General features: G+C 36.6%; 13 non-coding genes across 13 annotated transcripts in view; all 13 read left to right on the forward strand.

Moving 5' to 3' along the window:
* The first annotated feature begins 5869 nt into the window (after positions 1-5869).
* On the forward strand, positions 5870-5988 carry LOC137018083 (5S ribosomal RNA). The gene has a single exon (XR_010894739.1). It is a non-coding gene; the product is annotated as a 5S ribosomal RNA (ribosomal RNA).
* A 1838-nt stretch (positions 5989-7826) lies between these two features.
* On the forward strand, positions 7827-7945 carry LOC137018085 (5S ribosomal RNA). The gene has a single exon (XR_010894740.1). It is a non-coding gene; the product is annotated as a 5S ribosomal RNA (ribosomal RNA).
* Positions 7946-8030: 85 nt separating this feature from the next.
* On the forward strand, positions 8031-8149 carry LOC137018086 (5S ribosomal RNA). The gene has a single exon (XR_010894741.1). It is a non-coding gene; the product is annotated as a 5S ribosomal RNA (ribosomal RNA).
* Positions 8150-8227: 78 nt separating this feature from the next.
* On the forward strand, positions 8228-8346 carry LOC137018087 (5S ribosomal RNA). Its single transcript, XR_010894742.1, has one exon. It is a non-coding gene; the product is annotated as a 5S ribosomal RNA (ribosomal RNA).
* A 60-nt stretch (positions 8347-8406) lies between these two features.
* Positions 8407-8525, forward strand: LOC137018088 (5S ribosomal RNA). The gene has a single exon (XR_010894743.1). It is a non-coding gene; the product is annotated as a 5S ribosomal RNA (ribosomal RNA).
* Positions 8526-8585: 60 nt separating this feature from the next.
* On the forward strand, positions 8586-8704 carry LOC137018089 (5S ribosomal RNA). The gene has a single exon (XR_010894744.1). It is a non-coding gene; the product is annotated as a 5S ribosomal RNA (ribosomal RNA).
* A 5838-nt stretch (positions 8705-14542) lies between these two features.
* On the forward strand, positions 14543-14661 carry LOC137018090 (5S ribosomal RNA). The gene has a single exon (XR_010894745.1). It is a non-coding gene; the product is annotated as a 5S ribosomal RNA (ribosomal RNA).
* A 1844-nt stretch (positions 14662-16505) lies between these two features.
* LOC137018092 (5S ribosomal RNA) lies at positions 16506-16624 on the forward strand. Its single transcript, XR_010894747.1, has one exon. It is a non-coding gene; the product is annotated as a 5S ribosomal RNA (ribosomal RNA).
* Positions 16625-16708: 84 nt separating this feature from the next.
* Positions 16709-16827, forward strand: LOC137018093 (5S ribosomal RNA). Its single transcript, XR_010894748.1, has one exon. It is a non-coding gene; the product is annotated as a 5S ribosomal RNA (ribosomal RNA).
* A 60-nt stretch (positions 16828-16887) lies between these two features.
* On the forward strand, positions 16888-17006 carry LOC137018165 (5S ribosomal RNA). The gene has a single exon (XR_010894817.1). It is a non-coding gene; the product is annotated as a 5S ribosomal RNA (ribosomal RNA).
* Positions 17007-22841: 5835 nt separating this feature from the next.
* LOC137018094 (5S ribosomal RNA) lies at positions 22842-22960 on the forward strand. Its single transcript, XR_010894749.1, has one exon. It is a non-coding gene; the product is annotated as a 5S ribosomal RNA (ribosomal RNA).
* Positions 22961-24786: 1826 nt separating this feature from the next.
* On the forward strand, positions 24787-24905 carry LOC137018095 (5S ribosomal RNA). Its single transcript, XR_010894750.1, has one exon. It is a non-coding gene; the product is annotated as a 5S ribosomal RNA (ribosomal RNA).
* Positions 24906-24992: 87 nt separating this feature from the next.
* Positions 24993-25000, forward strand: part of LOC137018096 (5S ribosomal RNA) — a 119-nt gene continuing 111 nt past the window's right edge. The window contains exon 1 of the ribosomal RNA XR_010894751.1: positions 24993-25000. This exon is cut by the window's right edge and continues 111 nt beyond it. This is a non-coding gene — a ribosomal RNA (5S ribosomal RNA).

Consider the following 25000-nt stretch of genomic DNA (forward strand, 5'->3'; position numbering starts at 1 on the left):
TGTGAGTTTCTTTTTACTTTAAATTAGTTTTTTTGTTTTTGTTTCAGTTATAAACCACCTAACAGCAGCTTTTGCTGGCTGGAGGGTGGTTAAGCCTTTTTCTTTTTTCTTTTTTCTTTTTTTTCGGACGGATAATGGATGACGACGCAGGACTGGCTGGAGAAACACGTATGGTAAACGACACTGGAATGGCAGGAGGACCACGCTTGGCAAACGACACTGGACTGGCACGAGGAACACGTATGGCAAACGACTCTGGACTGGATAAACGACTACGAGCTGGAAAGGAGAAAGTTCAAGAAGTAAGAAATAAGTTTGTTGAACGGAAATATTTGAAAGAGGCTACTGTGATCGTGAACGTGGAAAAAGTGAATGAAGTGAGAGCGGAGGACATCATTAAAGCGGTAACAGAACAATGTGGACATGGCAAAATTTTAGCTGTAAGACCAAGACAAGGCAAGGAATATGAACTGACGATGGAAAAAGAGGAAACATGTGATAAACTAATTGAAGGACTGGAAGTTAAAGGAGTGATGTGTGAAGTGAAAAACCTGCAAAATCGTGATTATGTTGTTTCCTTCATGCACCTGCCCGTCTACCTGGATTATGGAAAAATTTTAGAAAAATTGGAGGGATGGGGTGTTGAGCCCATGAGTCAAATTAAAAGGAGATGCTACCCGGGCACCGATATTGAGGACGGGACAAGGTTCCTTAAAGTCCGATTCCCCAAGGAGGTGGCATCCCTGCCATACAGCACGAGGCTTGAGACAGCCGAGGGCCAGCAGTACTTCCGGGTGATGCACAGCCATCAGGTGAAAACCTGTAGGCTGTGCATGAGCCCGGAGCACTTGCTAAAAGACTGCCCGACATTTACGTGCTACAAATGTGAGGAGAGGGGACACTTTGCAAGGGATTGCAATGCGGTTAGGTGCCCGGAGTGTCAAGAGGTTTTAAATAAATGTGAATGCTGGATGGAGGGAGAGGAAGGAGGAAGGGAAAAACAGGTAGGCGGACAGGTGCATGAAGGAAACAACGAGGAGGATGGACAAACTGATGAACGACAAGAGGAAGAAGAACAGAGCAACAGTGAGGAAGGGGAAAGAGAAAAAGACAACAGTAAAAATGATGAACAGACAACGGAGCAGGATACTCAAGGGACTGAAATGGAAATATCGGACAGTTTTAATACTTTTATGGAGGACGTGGAGAGAGATGGACATGGAAGGATGGATCAAAATAAGGAAACGGACAGTGAAGAAGAAATAAAGACAGACAGCATGGACAAGGACAGAGGGGGAGAGGACAAATAAGAAGAAGAGCATTGAAGGTAAAACCAAATTTGGAAGGTGCAAGGAAAAAAATAATGACAAAAAGTAACAAATATGACGTGTTAAGAGGCTTGGAGGGAGACAATGGTGAATAATGGTTTTTAAGTATTTATCTGTATTTCTTTTAATGGTTTTAAGTTGTGTTACTTTTAATGCAAGGGGACTGTTGGACATTGGGAAATTTGAAAAAGTAAAAGAGAAATGTAAAAGGGAAGATATTATAGCATTACAAGAAACAAACTGGAGAGAAAATGTTATGTTTGATTATAAAAAGAGATGGGATGGTGGTATTTTATATAATAATGGAGATGGGAGGTTTGGAAGAGGTGTGGCTTTTTTAATGAAGGATGATGTTTTTAAAGTGAGTAAAATTGTGTATAAGGACAGGTTGGGGAAGTGTATTGTAGTAGAGACAAAATATGAAGGAAGAGATTTGATTTTAGTAAATGTACATGCACCAGTGGAGGAGAAGGAAAAGAAAGAGTTTTTTAATGTTTTAAGAAATATTGTAAAGAAGTATAAAGAAATAATAATGATGGGAGATTTTAACACGGTTTTTAGCAAGCAAGATATGGCTGAAGGAATGGTTTTTAAAACGGATACGGGAAGAAAAGAATTAAAAGCATTAATGAAGGAAAATGATTTGATAGATGTGTGGAGAGAAAGGAATGAACAGAAAAAAGAATTTTCAAGGAGACAAATAGTGGGGAGTTTTGTATGCCAAACTAGAATTGACTTTGTTTTATGTAGTAGAAATGTGGAGAATTTTATTGAAAAGATTAAGTATGAGGAAACAAGTTTTAGTGATCACAAGTTCTTATTTTTTATAGTGGACTGGAGTAAAATGCAAAGAGGGCCGGGAGTATGGATTTTAAATGTGCAGATTTTAAAGAATGAAGATTATGTTGCAAAAGTTAAAGAAATAATAGAAAAAGAAAAGGAAAATGGAATGTATGAAGAGGATAAGAGAATATGGTGGGAGAATGTAAAGTTTTTAATCAAAAAATTCTCGATCAAATATTGTAGTTTAATACAGAGATGTAAGAGAAACAAAGAAAGAGAAATAAAAGCAAGTTTGGAAAAGGAATTGAATAAAGAAGATAAAGACATACAAAAGATAAGGGAGATAGAGGGAAAATTAAAGGAAATAGAAGAAAAAGAATACGAGGGAGCGATGCTAAGAAGCAAAGCAAAATATGTGGTGGAGGGAGAAAAATGTACAAAGTTCTTTTTTGATCTAGAAAAAAAGAAGGGGAAAGCTGAAACGATTAAAGAAATAAGAGGGAAAAATGGGGAAATTGTAGAAAGTAATGAAAAGATTTTAGAAGAAATAAGGTATTTTTATGAGGATCTATTTAGTGCAAGAGGTGTGGAAGAGGAGGAAAAAAAGAAATGTTTAAATCAGATAAAAGCAAAGGTAGGCGAGCAAGACAAAAAAGAATGTGACCAAGAAATCAGAGAAGAAGAGATAGAAAGAGCAATAAGTCAACTGAATAAAAAGAAAAGTCCAGGAATAGATGGTTTGGGAACGGAATTTTATGTATGTTTTAAAGGAGTTTTAGTAAAGATTTTAAAGGATGTTTTTAAAGTTGTTTTTGAAAAAGAAGAAATGAATGAAAGAACAAGGATGGGGTTAATGAAACTAGTATATAAAAGGAAAGGAGAGAAAGTAGATTTAAAAAACTATAGACCGATCACGATGCTGAACACAGATTTTAAGATTTTAGCAAAGATTTTAGCAAACAGGTTAAAAGAAGTAATGCCAAGTATAATTAAAACAAATCAAGCATATGGTGTAAAAGGAAGAGACATAGCTGACATAACGATGAGTATAAGAGACAACATTTGGTATATGAAAGAAAAAAATGAGGAAGGATATGTAATTAGTTTGGATTTCGAGAAAGCGTTTGATAGGGTTGAGCACAGATATTTATTTGAGGTTTTAAGGAGTTTTGGTTTTGGTGAGAATTTTATTAAATGGATTGAGATTTTATATAAGGGTGCACTAACAAGAATTAAATGTAATGGGTTTTCAACAGACTGTTTTAAAATCACACGTTCAATTAGACAGGGTTGTCCTCTCTCTGCTTTATTATATTCACTTGTATCAGAACCATTAGGATTGGCAATTAGGGGTAAAGAAGGAATAATAGGGATTGAAATTGAAGAAAACAGGGCTGAGGGGAAAGTATTTCAATATGCTGATGATACGACGATAATTGTAAAGGGAAAAGGGAGTGTTAAAGAAGTAATGAATGTTGTAAAAGAGTATTGTAGAGGATCTGGAAGTAAAGTAAACGAAGATAAAACAGTATATATGAGATTTGGTAAAGCTATGGTTTTAACGGATTGTTTTAATTTTAAGGAAGTGGACGAAATGAGGATTTTAGGAGTTTTAATGGGGAAGAATGAGAGGAAAGTAAGGGATGAAATGTGGGAGCAACTAGTTACAGATATAGAGAGGAGGTTAAATTTTTGGAAATTAAGAACTTTAAATTTAAAGGGGAAGGTTTTAATATTAAATGTTTTAATGGTTTCTAAATTGTGGTATGTTTTATATGTGTCTGAAATGCCTTTATGGACAGAGCAGAGGTTGAAGAAATGCTTTCTTGACTTTTTATGGGAGGGGAAACCAGCGAGAATTGCACATAACACGATTTTAGGGGCGGTGGAAAAGGGAGGCTTAGGTTTAATGGATGTGGAACAACGAAAAAATGCTTTGAGAGTAAAAATTGTTAAGAAATACCTAAATGAAGAAAACAAAACTGAGTGGAAGAAAACAATGAAATACTTTTTAAATAAATGTGGTGGTTTTAACATGGGGGATGGAATTTTATGGATGAAAACAAAATTATGGATGACTGAAGGATTACCTGCATTTTATAGAGAAATTTTTAGTGCTTGGGGAAAGTTTTTAACGAAAATTGAATATGATCCGCATGGGAGAGAAAGCATTTTAAATCAACCTCTGTTTTTAAATAACAACATTTTAAAACAAGGGAAAGAAATATTTTTTAAGAAATGGATGGAAGTGGGAATTACAAGAGTGAGAGATGTTTTATATGAGTTTAAAGAGGGGTTTTTACCAACACAATATGTTTTCGATGCAATGGAGGTGGCAAAAGAAGAATACAGCAAACAAGAAATAACAAATAAATATGAAATCATTAAAAATGCAATACCAAAGGACTGGATTAAAAGAATTGAGTGTGTGGAAGAAGAGCCAAAAGAAAAGAACATCTATGTGAAACTTGGGGGAAAATTGTGTGATTTTAAAGAATGTACTGTAAAAATGTTTTATTGTGTTTTTAGAGATGGTGTTTTTAAAGAACCAATTGTAAATAAGTACTGGGTGGAGAAATTTAAAGATTTAAAAGAAGAGAATATATGGAGAAACATGAGAGGAAAATGTGTGGAGACAAAATTGGAATGTTTGGAGTATTTTATAAGACATAAAGTGGTTTTTACTGAGTATATTTTAAATAAAATCGGGATGACACAAAATGCAATGTGTAAAGTGTGCCAAGAAAAAGAAGAATGGATTTTACATATGTTTTTATATTGTAAAGAATTGGAGGATTTTTTAAAGAAATGTAAATGTGTGATTAAAGAATTGACTGTGGAGTGGGATGAAAATGTAATGGAATGGAACAGAGTGGTGATGTTTGGTTGGGAGAAGAAGTGTCGGAACAAAAAGTTTATAAATCTGTGGGTAATGTTGATGAAAAGTGCAATATGGGAAAGAAGAATTGTGGCGAAAAAAGAAAAAATTGTGTTGGATGTTTGGACTGTGTTTAAAAGGAAAACAGAAGTGTACATGGAAAGACTTTATGTGTATTTTAAATGTGAAAATATGTTGGATGTTTTTTATCATGTTTTTACCCCTCAAGTTTGTTGTGTTTTAAAAGAATTAATGTGGAAACTGCCAGGAAGTGAAGGAGAATATTGAATTAATTTATGTAAAGGTATGATGTAAGGTGGTGTATGATATGTGATGTAAAGGTGATTGTATAAGAATAACTGTAATTTTTATTGTTTTATTTATTCCATTGTATTTTATTGATCTGATCTCCCTCCAAGACCGACAAGTTTTGTAAGAAAATGTTTGATGTATGATATGTGATGTAAAGGTGAAATGTGATGTAAAGGAGATTTGTGATGTAAAGGAGATTTGTGATGTAAAGGAGATTTGTGATGTAAAGGAGATTTGTGATGTAAAGGAGAAATGTGATGTAAAGGAGAAATGTGATGTAAAGGAGAAATGTGATGTAAAGGAGAAATGTGATGTAAAGGTGATTGTGTAAGAAAAACTGTAATTTTTATTGTATTATTTATTGTATTGTATTTTATTGATTGAAATTTCTTAATAAAAAAAAAAAAAAAAGCACGCCCGATCTCGTCTGATCTCGGAAGCTAAGCAGAGTAGGGCCTGGTTAGTACTTGGATGGGAGACCGCCTGGGAATACCAGGTGCTGTAAGCTTTATGATTTTCTGAAAGTATAAAGAATGTCTTAAATAGCCCACTCTTGGCAGCAGTTTTCGCTTACGGCCATACCACTCTGAGCACGCCCGATCTCGTCTGATCTCGGAAGCTAAGCAGAGTAGGGCCTGGTTAGTACTTGGATGGGAGACCGCCTGGGAATACCAGGTGCTGTAAGCTTTATGTTTTTCTGAAAGTATAAAGAATGTCTTAAATAGCCCACTCTTGGCAGCAGTTTTCGCTTACGGCCATACCACTCTGAGCACACTTGGTACAATCCAGGAAGTGTTTGACTGCAGAAGGGAGAGAAAGGCTCTCCCATGTACTTTCTTTTCTTTAATTGTTTGTTTATTGAAGTTTTGAAACTCCAAGCAGTTTATCTGCTTGGAGGAATAAAGGTTTAAAAATTATGGACTGATCAAACGGTAAAGACCCAGGAACGGCAGGAGGAGCAGAAATGGTGATCGACCAAGATGCAATGGACAATGGATTGAGAGAGCTTAATGGATTGAACAAGGAGTCTGATGGAAAGAAAAGCGGTAAGAAGAAAGTGGAATACCTGAAGGAAGCAACAGTGGTGATGGATATAATGGAAAACAAAGGAATAAATGTAGATGATATCATCAGAGCAGTGACAATGAAAATCGGAAATGGTAAACTACTGGCATTGAGACCAAAGAATGCTTTGGAATATGAACTGACTTTGACATGTGCAGAGGACTGCGAAGATCTGATCAACGGGGTGGAAATTAAGGGACAACTGTGTGGAGTAAGGAGGTTGGAGTTGAAGGAATGTGTGGTCTCTTTTATCCACCTGCCTGCATATATGGAGGATGGAAAGATTGAAGATAAGTTAAAACTGTGGGGAGTTACCCCCATAACAAAAATAAGGAGGAGATTGTACCCTGGAACGGACATTGCAGACGGCACAAGATATGTTAAGATAAGATTTCCAAAGGAGCTAACATCGCTGCCTTATAGTGCCAAATTTGAAACATCAGATGGAGAAAGGTACTTTAGGGTGATTCATGACGGACAGATTAAACTCTGCCGAATGTGCATGAAACCTGGGCATATTTTCAAGGACTGTCCAGATTTTAAATGTTTTGATTGTGCTAAGCAAGGCCATTTTGCGAGAGATTGCAAAGCGGATGAGTGCTTGGACTGTAACAAAGTTTTTATGAAATGTGTCTGTGAAATAGAAAGTGAAGTGGATAAAAGTAATGAAGAGACTGAAACAGTTAATGTTGGAAGTCCTCTGAGTGGATTTGAACAGAACACGCAGAAAGAAAGAAATGGGGTAAATTCGAAAGACTTAAATGAAGAGGCTGGACAAAAAATTGAGATGGTGACAGAAACAAAAGATAGTGTGGGGAAAATAGGGAAAACTGATGAAAATAAGAAAATTGACAAGGAGATGAGTGTATCTTCAATTTTATGCATTGATCCTATGAGTAAGGAAATAGAAGGAAATTTATGGTGTAATGTGAATATGGATGAAATGGAGAAAGAAGTTGAGGTTAACAGAAGAGACAGAACGAATAATGATGAGGAAAAGAAGGTTGAAACTCAACAGGTTAAGAAACAACAGGGAAAGAAATTTAGGGGAGCACGTGTGGCAAAATATGAAGCAATACCTAATCTGAATCTTGTGTTGAGAAGACAAAAGATAAGGAGAATGGTCATAAAGAAAAAAAGAGAGAGAGAAAATGTTCTGAAATCTATGTGAGAGCTCTTGACATGGAATAGTTGAAAATATTTATATGAAGGTAAAGTATGTACTGTGAATGTAGAGCTGAATGAAGATGTTTGTATTATTTCTATGTTTTAAAAAAAAAATTAAAAAAAAAAAAAAAAAAAAGCACGCCCGATCTCGTCTGATCTCGGAAGCTAAGCAGAGTAGGGCCTGGTTAGTACTTGGATGGGAGACCGCCTGGGAATACCAGGTGCTGTAAGCTTTATGTTTTTCTGAAAGTATAAAGAATGTCTTAAATAGCCCACTCTTGGCAGCAGTTTTCGCTTACGGCCATACCACTCTGAGCACGCCCGATCTCGTCTGATCTCGGAAGCTAAGCAGAGTAGGGCCTGGTTAGTACTTGGATGGGAGACCGCCTGGGAATACCAGGTGCTGTAAGCTTTATGTTTTGTTTCAAAAAAAAAAAAAAAAAAAAAAAAAAGACTGTCTGAATACCTTAAGTAGCCCACTCTTGGCAGCAGTTTTCGCTTACGGCCATACCACTCTGAGCACGCCCGATCTCGTCTGATCTCGGAAGCTAAGCAGAGTAGGGCCTGGTTAGTACTTGGATGGGAGACCGCCTGGGAATACCAGGTGCTGTAAGCTTTATGTTTTGTTTCAAAAAAAAAAAAAAAAAAAGAGTGTCTGAATACCTTAAGTAGCCCACTCTTGGCAGCAGTTTTCGCTTACGGCCATACCACTCTGAGCACGCCCGATCTCGTCTGATCTCGGAAGCTAAGCAGAGTAGGGCCTGGTTAGTACTTGGATGGGAGACCGCCTGGGAATACCAGGTGCTGTAAGCTTTATGTTTTTCTGAAAGTATAAAGAATGTCTTAAATAGCCCACTCTTGGCAGCAGTTTTCGCTTACGGCCATACCACTCTGAGCACGCCCGATCTCGTCTGATCTCGGAAGCTAAGCAGAGTAGGGCCTGGTTAGTACTTGGATGGGAGACCGCCTGGGAATACCAGGTGCTGTAAGCTTTATGTTTTTCTGAAAGTATAAAGAATGTCTTAAATAGCCCACTCTTGGCAGCAGTTTTCGCTTACGGCCATACCACTCTGAGCACGCCCGATCTCGTCTGATCTCGGAAGCTAAGCAGAGTAGGGCCTGGTTAGTACTTGGATGGGAGACCGCCTGGGAATACCAGGTGCTGTAAGCTTTATGTTTTGTTTCAAAAAAAAAAAAAAAAAAAAGAGTGTCTGAATACCTTAAGTAGCCCACTCTTGGCAGCAGTTTTCGCTTACGGCCATACCACTCTGAGGGCGCTATTGAGTCTCAAGGAAGTTGTTTGGCTGCAGTTTGGAGAGGAAGGCTCTCCACCATTTTGTGTTATTTTGTTTGTTTGTTTTGTGAGTTTCTTTTTACTTTGAGTTAGTTTTTTTTTGTTTGTTTCATTTAAACCACCTAACAGCAGCTTTTGCTGGCTGGAGGGTGGTTAAGCCTTTTTCTTTTTCTCTTTTTTTCGGACGTATAATGGATTACGACGCAGGACTGGCTGGATAAACACGTATGGTAAACGACACTGGAATGGCAGGAGGACGACGCATGGCAAACGACACTGGACTGGCACGAGGAACACGTATGGCAAACGATTCTGGACTGGATAAACGACTACGAGCTGGAAAGGAGAAAATTCAAGAAGTAAGAAATAAGTTTGTTGAACGGAAATATTTGAAAGAGGCTACTGTGATCGTGAACGTGGAAAAAGTGAATGAAGTGAGAGCTGAGGACATCATTAAAGCGGTAACAGAACAATGTGGACATGGCAAAATTTTAGCTCTAAGACCAAGACAAGGCAAGGAATATGAACTGACTATGGAAAAAGAGGAAACATGTGATAAACTAATTGAAGGACTGGAAGTTAAAGGAGTGATGTGTGAAGTGAAAAACCTGCAAAATCGTGATTATGTTGTTTCCTTCATGCACCTGCCCGTCTACCTGGATGATGGCAAAATTTTAGAAAAATTGGAGGGATGGGGTGTTGAGCCTATGAGTCAAGTTAAAAGGAGATGCTACCCGGGCACCGATATTGAGGACGGGACAAGGTTCCTTAAAGTCCGATTCCCCAAGGAGGTGGCATCCCTGCCATACAGCACGAGGCTTGAGACAGCCGAGGGCCAGCAGTACTTCCGGGTGATGCACAGCCATCAGGTGAAAACCTGTAGGCTGTGCATGAGCCCGGAGCACTTGCTAAAAGATTGCCCGACATTTACGTGCTACAAATGTGAGGAGAGGGGACACTTTGCAAGGGATTGCAATGCGGTTAGGTGCCCGGAGTGTCAAGAGGTTTTAAATAAATGTGAATGCTGGATGGAGGGAGAGGAAGGAGGAAGGGAAAAACAGGTAGGCGGACAGGTGCATGAAGGAAACAACGAGGAGGATGGACAAACTGATGAACGACAAGAGGAAGAAGAACAGAGCAACAGTGAGGAAGGGGAAAGAGAAAAAGACAACAGTAAAAATGATGAACAGACAACGGAGCAGGATACTCAAGGGACTGAAATGGAAATATCGGACAGTTTTAATACTTTTATGGAGGACGTGGAGAGAGATGGACATGGAAAGATGGATCAAAATAAAGAAATGGACAGTGAGGAAGAAATAAAGGTGGACAACATGGACAAAGACAGAGGGGGGAGAGGACAAAGAAGAAGAAGAACATTGAAGGTAAAACCAAATTTGGAAGGTGCAAGGAAAAAAATAATGACTGAAATGAACAGATATGATGTGTTAAGGGGCTTGGAGGGAGACAATGGTGAATAATGGTTTTTAAGTATTTATTTGTCTTTCTTTTAATGGTTTTAAGTTGTGTTACTTTTAATGCAAGAGGACTGTTGGATATTGGAAAATTTGAAAAAGTAAAAGAGAAATGTAAAAGGGAAGATATTATTGCTTTACAAGAAACAAACTGGAGAGAAAATGTTATGAATGATTTTAAAAAGAGATGGGAGGGTGGTATTTTATATAATAATGGAGATGGGAGGTTTGGGAGAGGTGTGGCTTTTTTAATGAAGGATGATGTTTTTAAAGTGAGTAAAGTTGTATACAAGGACGGGTTGGGGAAATGTATGGTAGTAGGGACAAAATATGAAGGAAGAGACTTGATTTTAGTAAATGTACATGCACCAGTGGAGGAGAAGGAAAAGAAAGAGTTTTTTAATGTTTTAAGAAACATTGTAAATAAGTATAAAGAAATAATAATGATGGGAGATTTTAATACAGTTTTTAGTAAACAAGATATGGCTGAGGGAATGGTTTTTAAAACTGATACGGGAAGGAAAGAATTAAAAGCATTAATGGAGGAAAATAATATGATAGATGTGTGGAGAGAAAGGAATGAACAGAAAAAAGAATTTTCAAGGAGACAAATAGTGGGAAGTTTTGTATGCCAAACTAGAATTGATTTTGTTTTATGTAGTAGAAATGTGGAGAATTTTATTGAAAAGATTAAGTATGAGGAAACAAGTTTTAGTGATCACAAGTTTTTATTTTTTATTGTAGACTGGAGTAAAATGCAAAGGGGGCCGGGAGTATGGATTTTAAATACGCAGATTTTAAAGAATGAAGATTATGTTGCAAAATTTAAAGAAATTATAGAAAAAGAAAGGGAAAATGGAATGTATGAAGAGGATAAGAGAATATGGTGGGAGAATGTAAAGTTTTTAATCAAAAAATTCTCGATCAGATATTGTCGCTTAATACAGAAATGTAAAAGATACAAGGAGAAAGAAATAAAAGAAAGTTTGGAAATTGAATTGAATAAAGAAAGTAAAGACATACAAAAGATAAAGGAAATAGAGGGAAAACTGAAAGAAATGGAAGAAAAAGAATATGAGGGAGCAAGGCTAAGAAGCAAAGCAAAATATGTGGTGGAGGGAGAAAAATGTACAAAGTTCTTTTTTGATCTGGAAAAAAAGAAAGGGAAAGCTGAAACGATAAAAGAAATAAGAGGGAAAAATGGGGAAATTGTAGAAGGGAATGAGAGAATTTTAGAAGAAATAAAGTATTTTTATGAGGATCTATTTAGTGCAAGAGGTGTGGAAGAGGAGGAAAAAAAGAAATTGTTGAATCAGATAGAAGCAAAAGTAAGCGAAGAAGACAAAAAAGAATGTGACCAAGAAATCAGAGAAGAAGAGATTGAAAGAACAATAAATCAACTGAATAAAAAGAAAAGTCCAGGTATAGATGGTTTGGGAACTGAATTTTATATATGTTTTAAAGAAGTTTTAGTAAAGATTTTAAAGGAGGTTTTTATAGACAGTTTTGAGAAAGAAGAAATTAATGAAAGAACAAGGGTGGGTTTAATGAAACTGATATATAAAAAGAAAGGAGAAAAGGTAGATTTAAAAAACTATAGACCGATCACGATGTTGAACACGGATTTTAAGATTTTAGCGAAGGTTTTAGCAAACCGGTTAAAGGAAGTAATGCCAAGTATAATTAAAACAAATCAAGCATATGGAGTAAAAGGAAGAGATATAGCTGATATAACTATGAGTATAAGAGACAAAATTTGGTATATGAAAGAAAAAAATGAAGAAGGATATGTAATTAGTTTAGATTTCGAGAAAGCGTTTGATAGGGTTGAGCACGGGTATTTATTTGAGGTTTTAAGGAGTTTTGGTTTTGGTGAAAATTTTATTAAATGGATTGAGATTTTATATAAGGGTGCACTAACAAGGATTAAATGTAATGGGTTTTTAACAGACTGTTTTAAAATCACACGTTCAATTAGGCAGGGTTGTCCGCTTTCTGCATTATTATATTCACTTGTGTCAGAACCTTTAGGATTGACAATTAGACAAAAAGAAGGAATAATGGGGATTGAAATTGAAGAAAATAAGGCTGAGGGGAAAGTTTTTCAATACGCTGATGATACAACGATAATTGTAAAGGGAAAAGGGAGTGTTAAAGAAGTAATGAATGTTGTAAAAGAGTATTGTAGGGGATCTGGAAGTAGAGTAAATGAAGATAAAACAGTATATATGAGATTTGGTAAAGCTATGGTTTTAACGGATTGTTTTAATTTCAAGGAAGTGGAAGAAATTAGGATTTTGGGAGTTTTAATGGGGAAGAATGAAAGGAAAGTAAGAGATGAAATGTGGGAGCAACTAGTTACGGATATAGAGAGGAGGTTAAATTTTTGGAAATTAAGAACTTTAAATTTGAAGGGGAAGGTTTTAATATTGAATGTTTTAATGGTTTCTAAACTTTGGTATGTTTTATATGTATCTGAAATGCCGTTATGGACAGAAAAGAGGTTGAAGAAATGTTTTCTTGACTTTTTATGGGAGGGAAAGCCAGCAAGGATTGCACATAACACAATTTTAGGGGCGGTGGAAAAGGGAGGTTTAGGACTAATGGATGTAGAACAACGGAAAAATGCAATGAGAGTGAAAATTGTCAAGAAATACCTAAATGAAGAACACAAAACTGAGTGGAAGAAAACAATGAAATATTTTTTAAATAAATGTGGTGGTTTTAACATGGGGGATGGAATTTTATGGATGAAAACAAAAAATTGGATGACTGAAGGATTACCTGCGTTTTATAGAGAAATTTTTAGTGCTTGGGGAAAATTTTTAACGAAAATTGAATATGATCCGCGTGGGAGAGAAAACATTTTAAATCAACCTCTGTTCTTAAATAGCAATATTTTAAAACAAGGGAAAGAGATATTTTTTAAGAAATGGATGGAAGTGGGGATAACGAGAGTGAGAGATGTTTTATATGAGTTTAAAGAAGGTTTTTTACCAACACAATATGTCATTGACGCAATGGAAATAGCAAAAGAAGAATACAGCAATCAAGAAATAACAAACAAATATGATATCATTAAACACGCGATCCCAAAAGACTGGATTAAAAGAATAGAGTGTATGGAAGAAGAGCCAAAAGAAAAGAACATTTATGTGAAACTGGGGGAAAATTTGTGTGATTTTAAAGAATGTACTGTAAAAATGTTTTATTGTGTTTTTAGAGATGGTGTTTTTAAGGAACCAATTGTAAATAAGTACTGGGTGCAGAAATTCAAAGATTTAAAAGAAGAAAGTATATGGAGAAACATGAGGGGAAAATGTGTGGAGACAAAATTAGAATGTTTGGATTATTTTATAAGACATAAAGTGGTTTTTACTGAGTCTATTTTAAATAAAATCGGGATGGCACAAAATGCAATGTGTAAAGTGTGCCAAGAAAAGGAAGAATGGATTTTACATATGTTTTTATATTGTAAAGAATTGGAGGATTTTTTAAAGAAGTGTAAATGTGTGGTTAAAGAATTGACTGTGGAGTGGGATGAAAATGTAATGGAATGGAACAGAGTGGTGATGTTTGGATGGGAAAAGAAGTGTCGAAACAAAACGTTTATAAATCTGTGGCTGATGTTGATGAAAAGTGCAATATGGGAAAGAAGAATTGTGGCGAAAAAAGAAAAAATTGTGTTGGATGTTTGGACTGTGTTTAAAAGAAAAACAGAAGTGTACATGGAAAGACTTTATGTGTATTTTAAATGTGAAAATATGTTGGATGCTTTTTATCGTGTTTTTACTCCACAAGTTTGTTGTGTTTTAAAGGATCTAATGTGGAAGCTGCCGGGGAGTGAAGGAGATTTATGAATTATTTATGTAAATGTATGATGTAAGGTAAATGTGTGAAATGTGATGTAAAAGAGATATGTGATGTAAAGGAGAAATGTGATGTAAAGGAGAAATGTGATGTAATGGAGATTTGTGATGTAAAGGAGATTTGTGATGTAAAGATGATATGTGATTTTTATTGTATTATTTATTGTATTGTATTTTAATGATTGAAATTTCTTAATAAAAAAAAAAAAAAAAAGCACGCCCGATCTCGTCTGATCTCGGAAGCTAAGCAGAGTAGGGCCTGGTTAGTACTTGGATGGGAGACCGCCTGGGAATACCAGGTGCTGTAAGCTTTATGTTTTTCTGAAAGTATAAAGAATGTCTTAAATAGCCCACTCTTGGCAGCAGTTTTCGCTTACGGCCATACCACTCTGAGCACGCCCGATCTCGTCTGATCTCGGAAGCTAAGCAGAGTAGGGCCTGGTTAGTACTTGGATGGGAGACCGCCTGGGAATACCAGGTGCTGTAAGCTTTATGTTTTTCTGAAAGTATAAAGAATGTCTTAAATAGCCCACTCTTGGCAGCAGTTTTCGCTTACGGCCATACCACTCTGAGCACACTTGGTACAATCCAGGAAGTGTTTGACTGCAGAAGGGAGAGAAAGGCTCTCCCATGTACTTTCTTTTCTTTAATTGTTTGTTTATTGAAGTTTTGAAACTCCAAGCAGTTTATCTGCTTGGAGGAATAAAGGTTTAAAAATTATGGACTGATCAAACGGTAAAGACCCAGGAACGGCAGGAGGAGCAGAAATGGTGATCGACCAAGATGCAATGGACAATGGATTGAGAGAGCTTAATGGATTGAACAAGGAGTCTGATGGAAAGAAAAGCGGTAAGAAGAAAGTGGAATACCTGAAGGAAGCAACAGTGGTGATGGATATAATGGAAAACAAAGGAATAAATGTAGATGATATCATCAGAGCAGTGACAATGAAAATCGGAAATGGTAAACTACTGGCATTGAGACCAAAGAATGCTTTGGAATATGAACTGACTTTGACATGTGCAGAGGACTGCGAAGATCTGATCAACGGGGTGGAAATTAAGGGACAACTGTGTGGAGTAAGGAGGTTGGAGTTGAAGGAATGTGTGGTCTCTTTTATCCACCTGCCTGCATATATGGAGGATGGAAAGATTGAAGATAAGTTAAAACTGTGGGGAGTTACCCCCATAACAAAAATAAGGAGGAGATTGTACCCTGGAACGGACATTGCAGACGGCACAAGATATGTTAAGATAAGATTTCCAAAGGAGCTAACATCGCTGCCTTATAGTGCCAAATTTGAAACATCAGATGGAGAAAGGTACTTTAGGGTGATTCATGACGGACAGATTAAACTCTGCCGAATGTGCATGAAACCTGGGCATATTTTCAAGGACTGTCCAGATTTTAAATGTTTTGATTGTGCTAAGCAAGGCCATTTTGCGAGAGATTGCAAAGCGGATGAGTGCTTGGACTGTAACAAAGTTTTTATGAAATGTGTCTGTGAAATAGAAAGTGAAGTGGATAAAAGTAATGAAGAGACTGAAACAGTTAATGTTGGAAGTCCTCTGAGTGGATTTGAACAGAACACGCAGAAAGAAAGAAATGGGGTAAATTCGAAAGACTTAAATGAAGAGGCTGGACAAAAAATTGAGATGGTGACAGAAACAAAAGATAGTGTGGGGAAAATAGGGAAAACTGATGAAAATAAGAAAATTGACAAGGAGATGAGTGTATCTTCAATTTTATGCATTGATCCTATGAGTAAGGAAATAGAAGGAAATTTATGGTGTAATGTGAATATGGATGAAATGGAGAAAGAAGTTGAGGTTAACAGAAGAGACAGAACGAATAATGATGAGGAAAAGAAGGTTGAAACTCAACAGGTTAAGAAACAACAGGGAAAGAAATTTAGGGGAGCACGTGTGGCAAAATATGAAGCAATACCTAATCTGAATCTTGTGTTGAGAAGACAAAAGATAAGGAGAATGGTCATAAAGAAAAAAAGAGAGAGAGAAAATGTTCTGAAATCTATGTGAGAGCTCTTGACATGGAATAGTTGAAAATATTTATATGAAGGTAAAGTATGTACTGTGAATGTAGAGCTGAATGAAGATGTTTGTATTATTTCTATGTTTTAAAAAAAAAAAAAAAAAAAAAAAAAAAAAAAAAAAGCACGCCCGATCTCGTCTGATCTCGGAAGGTAGGTAGGAAGGTAGGGCCTGGTTAGTACTTGGATGGGAGACCGCCTGGGAATACCAGGTGCTGTAAGCTTTATGTTTTTCTGAAAGTATAAAGAATGTCTTAAATAGCCCACTCTTGGCAGCAGTTTTCGCTTACGGCCATACCACTCTGAGCACGCCCGATCTCGTCTGATCTCGGAAGCTAAGCAGAGTAGGGCCTGGTTAGTACTTGGATGGGAGACCGCCTGGGAATACCAGGTGCTGTAAGCTTTATGTTTTGTTTCAAAAAAAAAAAAAAAAAAAAAAAAAGAGTGTCTGAATACCTTAAGTAGCCCACTCTTGGCAGCAGTTTTCGCTTACGGCCATACCACTCTGAGCACGCCCGATCTCGTCTGATCTCGGAAGCTAAGCAGAGTAGGGCCTGGTTAGTACTTGGATGGGAGACCGCCTGGGAATACCAGGTGCTGTAAGCTTTATGTTTTTCTGAAAGTATAAAGAATGTCTTAAATAGCCCACTCTTGGCAGCAGTTTTCGCTTACGGCCATACCACTCTGAGCACGCCCGATCTCGTCTGATCTTGGAAGCTAAGCAGAGTAGGGCCTGGTTAGTACTTGGATGGGAGACCGCCTGGGAATACCAGGTGCTGTAAGCTTTATGTTTTGTTTCAAAAAAAAAAAAAAAAAAAAAAGAGTGTCTGAATACCTTAAGTAGCCCACTCTTGGCAGCAGTTTTCGCTTACGGCCATACCACTCTGAGGGCGCTATTGAGTCTCAAGGAAGTTGTTTGGCTGCAGTTTGGAGAGGAAGGCTCTCCACCATTTTGTGTTATTTTGTTTGTTTGTTTTGTGAGTTTCTTTTTACTTTGAGTTAGTTTTTTTTTGTTTGTTTCAGTTAAACCACCTAACAGCAGCTTTTGCTGGCTGGAGGGTGGTTAAGCCTTTTTCTTTTTTCTCTTTTTTCGGACGGATAATGGATTACGACGCAGGACTGGCTGGAGAAACACGTATGGTAAACGACACTGGAATGGCAGGAGGACGACGCATGGCAAACGACACTGGACTGGCACGAGGAACACGTATGGCAAACGATTCTGGACTGGATAAACGACTACGAGCTGGAAAGGAGAAAATTCAAGAAGTAAGAAATAAGTTTGTTGAACGGAAATATTTGAAAGAGGCTACTGTGATCGTGAACGTGGAAAAAGTGAATGAAGTGAGAGCTGAGGACATCATTAAAGCGGTAACAGAACAATGTGGACATGGCAAAATTTTAGCTCTAAGACCAAGACAAGGCAAGGAATATGAACTGACTATGGAAAAAGAGGAAACATGTGATAAACTAATTGAAGGACTGGAAGTTAAAGGAGTGATGTGTGAAGTGAAAAACCTGCAAAATCGTGATTATGTTGTTTCCTTCATGCACCTGCCCGTCTACCTGGATGATGGCAAAATTTTAGAAAAATTGGAGGGATGGGGTGTTGAGCCTATGAGTCAAGTTAAAAGGAGATGCTACCCGGGCACCGATATTGAGGACGGGACAAGGTTCCTTAAAGTCCGATTCCCCAAGGAGGTGGCATCCCTGCCATACAGCACGAGGCTTGAGACAGCCGAGGGCCAGCAGTACTTCCGGGTGATGCACAGCCATCAGGTGAAAACCTGTAGGCTGTGCATGAGCCCGGAGCACTTGCTAAAAGATTGCCCGACATTTACGTGCTACAAATGTGAGGAGAGGGGACACTTTGCAAGGGATTGCAATGCGGTTAGGTGCCCGGAGTGTCAAGAGGTTTTAAATAAATGTGAATGCTGGATGGAGGGAGAGGAAGGAGGAAGGGAAAAACAGGTAGGCGGACAGGTGCATGAAGGAAACAACGAGGAGGATGGACAAACTGATGAACGACAAGAGGAAGAAGAACAGAGCAACAGTGAGGAAGGGGAAAGAGAAAAAGACAACAGTAAAAATGATGAACAGACAACGGAGCAGGATACTCAAGGGACTGAAATGGAAATATCGGACAGTTTTAATACTTTTATGGAGGACGTGGAGAGAGATGGACATGGAAAGATGGATCAAAATAAAGAAATGGACAGTGAGGAAGAAATAAAGGTGGACAACATGGACAAAGACAGAGGGGGGAGAGGACAAAGAAGAAGAAGAACATTGAAGGTAAAACCAAATTTGGAAGGTGCAAGGAAAAAAATAATGACTGAAATGAACAGATATGATGTGTTAAGGGGCTTGGAGGGAGACAATGGTGAATAATGGTTTTTAAGTATTTATTTGTCTTTCTTTTAATGGTTTTAAGTTGTGTTACTTTTAATGCAAGAGGACTGTTGGATATTGGAAAATTTGAAAAAGTAAAAGAGAAATGTAAAAGGGAAGATATTATTGCTTTACAAGAAACAAACTGGAGAGAAAATGTTATGAATGATTTTAAAAAGAGATGGGAGGGTGGTATTTTATATAATAATGGAGATGGGAGGTTTGGGAGAGGTGTGGCTTTTTTAATGAAGGATGATGTTTTTAAAGTGAGTAAAGTTGTATACAAGGACGGGTTGGGGAAATGTATGGTAGTAGGGACAAAATATGAAGGAAGAGACTTGATTTTAGTAAATGTACATGCACCAGTGGAGGAGAAGGAAAAGAAAGAGTTTTTTAATGTTTTAAGAAACATTGTAAATAAGTATAAAGAAATAATAATGATGGGAGATTTTAATACAGTTTTTAGTAAACAAGATATGGCTGAGGGAATGGTTTTTAAAACTGATACGGGAAGGAAAGAATTAAAAGCATTAATGGAGGAAAATAATATGATAGATGTGTGGAGAGAAAGGAATGAACAGAAAAAAGAATTTTCAAGGAGACAAATAGTGGGAAGTTTTGTATGCCAAACTAGAATTGATTTTGTTTTATGTAGTAGAAATGTGGAGAATTTTATTGAAAAGATTAAGTATGAGGAAACAAGTTTTAGTGATCACAAGTTTTTATTTTTTATTGTAGACTGGAGTAAAATGCAAAGGGGGCCGGGAGTATGGATTTTAAATACGCAGATTTTAAAGAATGAAGATTATGTTGCAAAATTTAAAGAAATTATAGAAAAAGAAAGGGAAAATGGAATGTATGAAGAGGATAAGAGAATATGGTGGGAGAATGTAAAGTTTTTAATCAAAAAATTCTCGATCAGATATTGTCGCTTAATACAGAAATGTAAAAGATACAAGGAGAAAGAAATAAAAGAAAGTTTGGAAATTGAATTGAATAAAGAAAGTAAAGACATACAAAAGATAAAGGAAATAGAGGGAAAACTGAAAGAAATGGAAGAAAAAGAATATGAGGGAGCAAGGCTAAGAAGCAAAGCAAAATATGTGGTGGAGGGAGAAAAATGTACAAAGTTCTTTTTTGATCTGGAAAAAAAGAAAGGGAAAGCTGAAACGATAAAAGAAATAAGAGGGAAAAATGGGGAAATTGTAGAAGGGAATGAGAGAATTTTAGAAGAAATAAAGTATTTTTATGAGGATCTATTTAGTGCAAGAGGTGTGGAAGAGGAGGAAAAAAAGAAATTGTTGAATCAGATAGAAGCAAAAGTAAGCGAAGAAGACAAAAAAGAATGTGACCAAGAAATCAGAGAAGAAGAGATTGAAAGAACAATAAATCAACTGAATAAAAAGAAAAGTCCAGGTATAGATGGTTTGGGAACTGAATTTTATATATGTTTTAAAGAAGTTTTAGTAAAGATTTTAAAGGAGGTTTTTATAGACAGTTTTGAGAAAGAAGAAATTAATGAAAGAACAAGGGTGGGTTTAATGAAACTGATATATAAAAAGAAAGGAGAAAAGGTAGATTTAAAAAACTATAGACCGATCACGATGTTGAACACGGATTTTAAGATTTTAGCGAAGGTTTTAGCAAACCGGTTAAAGGAAGTAATGCCAAGTATAATTAAAACAAATCAAGCATATGGAGTAAAAGGAAGAGATATAGCTGATATAACTATGAGTATAAGAGACAAAATTTGGTATATGAAAGAAAAAAATGAAGAAGGATATGTAATTAGTTTAGATTTCGAGAAAGCGTTTGATAGGGTTGAGCACGGGTATTTATTTGAGGTTTTAAGGAGTTTTGGTTTTGGTGAAAATTTTATTAAATGGATTGAGATTTTATATAAGGGTGCACTAACAAGGATTAAATGTAATGGGTTTTTAACAGACTGTTTTAAAATCACACGTTCAATTAGGCAGGGTTGTCCGCTTTCTGCATTATTATATTCACTTGTGTCAGAACCTTTAGGATTGACAATTAGACAAAAAGAAGGAATAATGGGGATTGAAATTGAAGAAAATAAGGCTGAGGGGAAAGTTTTTCAATACGCTGATGATACAACGATAATTGTAAAGGGAAAAGGGAGTGTTAAAGAAGTAATGAATGTTGTAAAAGAGTATTGTAGGGGATCTGGAAGTAGAGTAAATGAAGATAAAACAGTATATATGAGATTTGGTAAAGCTATGGTTTTAACGGATTGTTTTAATTTCAAGGAAGTGGAAGAAATTAGGATTTTGGGAGTTTTAATGGGGAAGAATGAAAGGAAAGTAAGAGATGAAATGTGGGAGCAACTAGTTACGGATATAGAGAGGAGGTTAAATTTTTGGAAATTAAGAACTTTAAATTTGAAGGGGAAGGTTTTAATATTGAATGTTTTAATGGTTTCTAAACTTTGGTATGTTTTATATGTATCTGAAATGCCGTTATGGACAGAAAAGAGGTTGAAGAAATGTTTTCTTGACTTTTTATGGGAGGGAAAGCCAGCAAGGATTGCACATAACACAATTTTAGGGGCGGTGGAAAAGGGAGGTTTAGGACTAATGGATGTAGAACAACGGAAAAATGCAATGAGAGTGAAAATTGTCAAGAAATACCTAAATGAAGAACACAAAACTGAGTGGAAGAAAACAATGAAATATTTTTTAAATAAATGTGGTGGTTTTAACATGGGGGATGGAATTTTATGGATGAAAACAAAAAATTGGATGACTGAAGGATTACCTGCGTTTTATAGAGAAATTTTTAGTGCTTGGGGAAAATTTTTAACGAAAATTGAATATGATCCGCGTGGGAGAGAAAACATTTTAAATCAACCTCTGTTCTTAAATAGCAATATTTTAAAACAAGGGAAAGAGATATTTTTTAAGAAATGGATGGAAGTGGGGATAACGAGAGTGAGAGATGTTTTATATGAGTTTAAAGAAGGTTTTTTACCAACACAATATGTCATTGACGCAATGGAAATAGCAAAAGAAGAATACAGCAATCAAGAAATAACAAACAAATATGATATCATTAAACACGCGATCCCAAAAGACTGGATTAAAAGAATAGAGTGTATGGAAGAAGAGCCAAAAGAAAAGAACATTTATGTGAAACTGGGGGAAAATTTGTGTGATTTTAAAGAATGTACTGTAAAAATGTTTTATTGTGTTTTTAGAGATGGTGTTTTTAAGGAACCAATTGTAAATAAGTACTGGGTGCAGAAATTCAAAGATTTAAAAGAAGAAAGTATATGGAGAAACATGAGGGGAAAATGTGTGGAGACAAAATTAGAATGTTTGGATTATTTTATAAGACATAAAGTGGTTTTTACTGAGTCTATTTTAAATAAAATCGGGATGGCACAAAATGCAATGTGTAAAGTGTGCCAAGAAAAGGAAGAATGGATTTTACATATGTTTTTATATTGTAAAGAATTGGAGGATTTTTTAAAGAAGTGTAAATGTGTGGTTAAAGAATTGACTGTGGAGTGGGATGAAAATGTAATGGAATGGAACAGAGTGGTGATGTTTGGATGGGAAAAGAAGTGTCGAAACAAAACGTTTATAAATCTGTGGCTGATGTTGATGAAAAGTGCAATATGGGAAAGAAGAATTGTGGCGAAAAAAGAAAAAATTGTGTTGGATGTTTGGACTGTGTTTAAAAGAAAAACAGAAGTGTACATGGAAAGACTTTATGTGTATTTTAAATGTGAAAATATGTTGGATGCTTTTTATCGTGTTTTTACTCCACAAGTTTGTTGTGTTTTAAAGGATCTAATGTGGAAGCTGCCGGGGAGTGAAGGAGATTTATGAATTATTTATGTAAATGTATGATGTAAGGTAAATGTGTGAAATGTGATGTAAAAGAGATATGTGATGTAAAGGAGAAATGTGATGTAAAGGAGAAATGTGATGTAATGGAGATTTGTGATGTAAAGGAGATTTGTGATGTAAAGATGATATGTGATTTTTATTGTATTATTTATTGTATTGTATTTTAATGATTGAAATTTCTTAATAAAAAAAAAAAAGCACGCCCGATCTCGTCTGATCTCGGAAGCTAAGCAGAGTAGGGCCTGGTTAGTACTTGGATGGGAGACCGCCTGGGAATACCAGGTGCTGTAAGCTTTATGTTTTTCTGAAAGTATAAAGAATGTCTTAAATAGCCCACTCTTGGCAGCAGTTTTCGCTTACGGCCATACCACTCTGAGCACGCCCGATCTCGTCTGATCTCGGAAGCTAAGCAGAGTAGGGCCTGGTTAGTACTTGGATGGGAGACCGCCTGGGAATACCAGGTGCTGTAAGCTTTATGTTTTTCTGAAAGTATAAAGAATGTCTTAAATAGCCCACTCTTGGCAGCAGTTTTCGCTTACGGCCATACCACTCTGAGCACACTTGGTACAATCCAGGAAGTGTTTGACTGCAGAAGGGAGAGAAAGGCTCTCCCATGTACTTTCTTTTCTTTAATTGTTTGTTTATTGAAGTTTTGAAACTCCAAGCAGTTTATCTGCTTGGAGGAATAAAGGTTTAAAAATTATGGACGGATCAAACGGTAAAGACCCAGGAACGGCAGGAGGAGCAGAAATGGTGATTGACCAAGATGCAATGGACAATGGATTGAGAGAGCTTAATGGATTGAACAAGGAGTCTGATGGAAAGAAAAGCGGTAAGAAGAAAGTGGAATACCTGAAGGAAGCAACAGTGGTGATGGATATAATGGAAAACAAAGGAATAAATGTAGATGATATCATCAGAGCAGTGACAATGAAAATCGGAAATGGTAAACTACTGGCATTGAGACCAAAGAATGCTTTGGAATATGAACTGACTTTGACATGTGCAGAGGACTGCGAAGATCTGATCAACGGGGTGGAAATTAAGGGACAACTGTGTGGAGTAAGGAGGTTGGAGTTGAAGGAATGTGTGGTCTCTTTTATCCACCTGCCTGCATATATGGAGGATGGAAAGATTGAAGATAAGTTAAAACTGTGGGGAGTTACCCCCATAACAAAAATAAGGAGGAGATTGTACCCTGGAACGGACATTGCAGACGGCACAAGATATGTTAAGATAAGATTTCCAAAGGAGCTAACATCGCTGCCTTATAGTGCCAAATTTGAAACATCAGATGGAGAAAGGTACTTTAGGGTGATTCATGACGGACAGATTAAACTCTGCCGAATGTGCATGAAACCTGGGCATATTTTCAAGGACTGTCCAGATTTTAAATGTTTTGATTGTGCTAAGCAAGGCCATTTTGCGAGAGATTGCAAAGCGGATGAGTGCTTGGACTGTAACAAAGTTTTTATGAAATGTGTCTGTGAAATAGAAAGTGAAGTGGATAAAAGTAATGAAGAGACTGAAACAGTTAATGTTGGAAGTCCTCTGAGTGGATTTGAACAGAACACGCAGAAAGAAAGAAATGGGGTAAATTCGAAAGACTTAAATGAAGAGGCTGGACAAAAAATTGAGATGGTGAAAGAAACAAAAGATAGTGTGGGGAAAATAGGGAAAACTGATGAAAATAAGAAAATTGACAAGGAGATGAGTGTATCTTCAATTTTATGCATTGATCCTATGAGTAAGGAAATAGAAGGAAATTTATGGTGTAATGTGAATATGGATGAAATGGAGAAAGAAGTTGAGGTTAACAGAAGAGACAGAACGAATAATGATGAGGAAAAGAAGGTTGAAACTCAACAGGTTAAGAAACAACAGGGAAAGAAATTTAGGGGAGCACGTGTGGCAAAATATGAAGCAATACCTAATCTGAATCTTGTGTTGAGAAGACAAAAGATAAGGAGAATGGTCATAAAGAAAAAAAGAGAGAGAGAAAATGTTCTGAAATCTATGTGAGAGCTCTTGACATGGAATAGTTGAAAATATTTATATGAAGGTAAAGTATGTACTGTGAATGTAGAGCTGAATGAAGATGTTTGTATTATTTCTATGTTTTAAAAAAAAAAAAAAAAAAAAGCACGCCCGATCTCGTCTGATCTCGGAAGCTAAGCAGAGTAGGGCCTGGTTAGTACTTGGATGGGAGACCGCCTGGGAATACCAGGTGCTGTAAGCTTTATGTTTTTCTGAAAGTATAAAGAATGTCTTAAATAGCCCACTCTTGGCAGCAGTTTTCGCTTACGGCCATACCACTCTGAGCACGCCCGATCTCGTCTGATCTCGGAAGCTAAGCAGAGTAGGGCCTGGTTAGTACTTGGATGGGAGACCGCCTGGGAATACCAGGTGCTGTAAGCTTTATGTTTTGTTTCAAAAAAAAAAAAAAAAAAAAAAAAAAAAGAGTGTCTGAATACCTTAAGTAGCCCACTCTTGGCAGCAGTTTTCGCTTACGG

This window comes from Chanodichthys erythropterus, chromosome 3 (assembly GCF_024489055.1).
Source record: "Chanodichthys erythropterus isolate Z2021 chromosome 3, ASM2448905v1, whole genome shotgun sequence".
NCBI lineage: Eukaryota > Metazoa > Chordata > Actinopteri > Cypriniformes > Xenocyprididae > Chanodichthys > Chanodichthys erythropterus.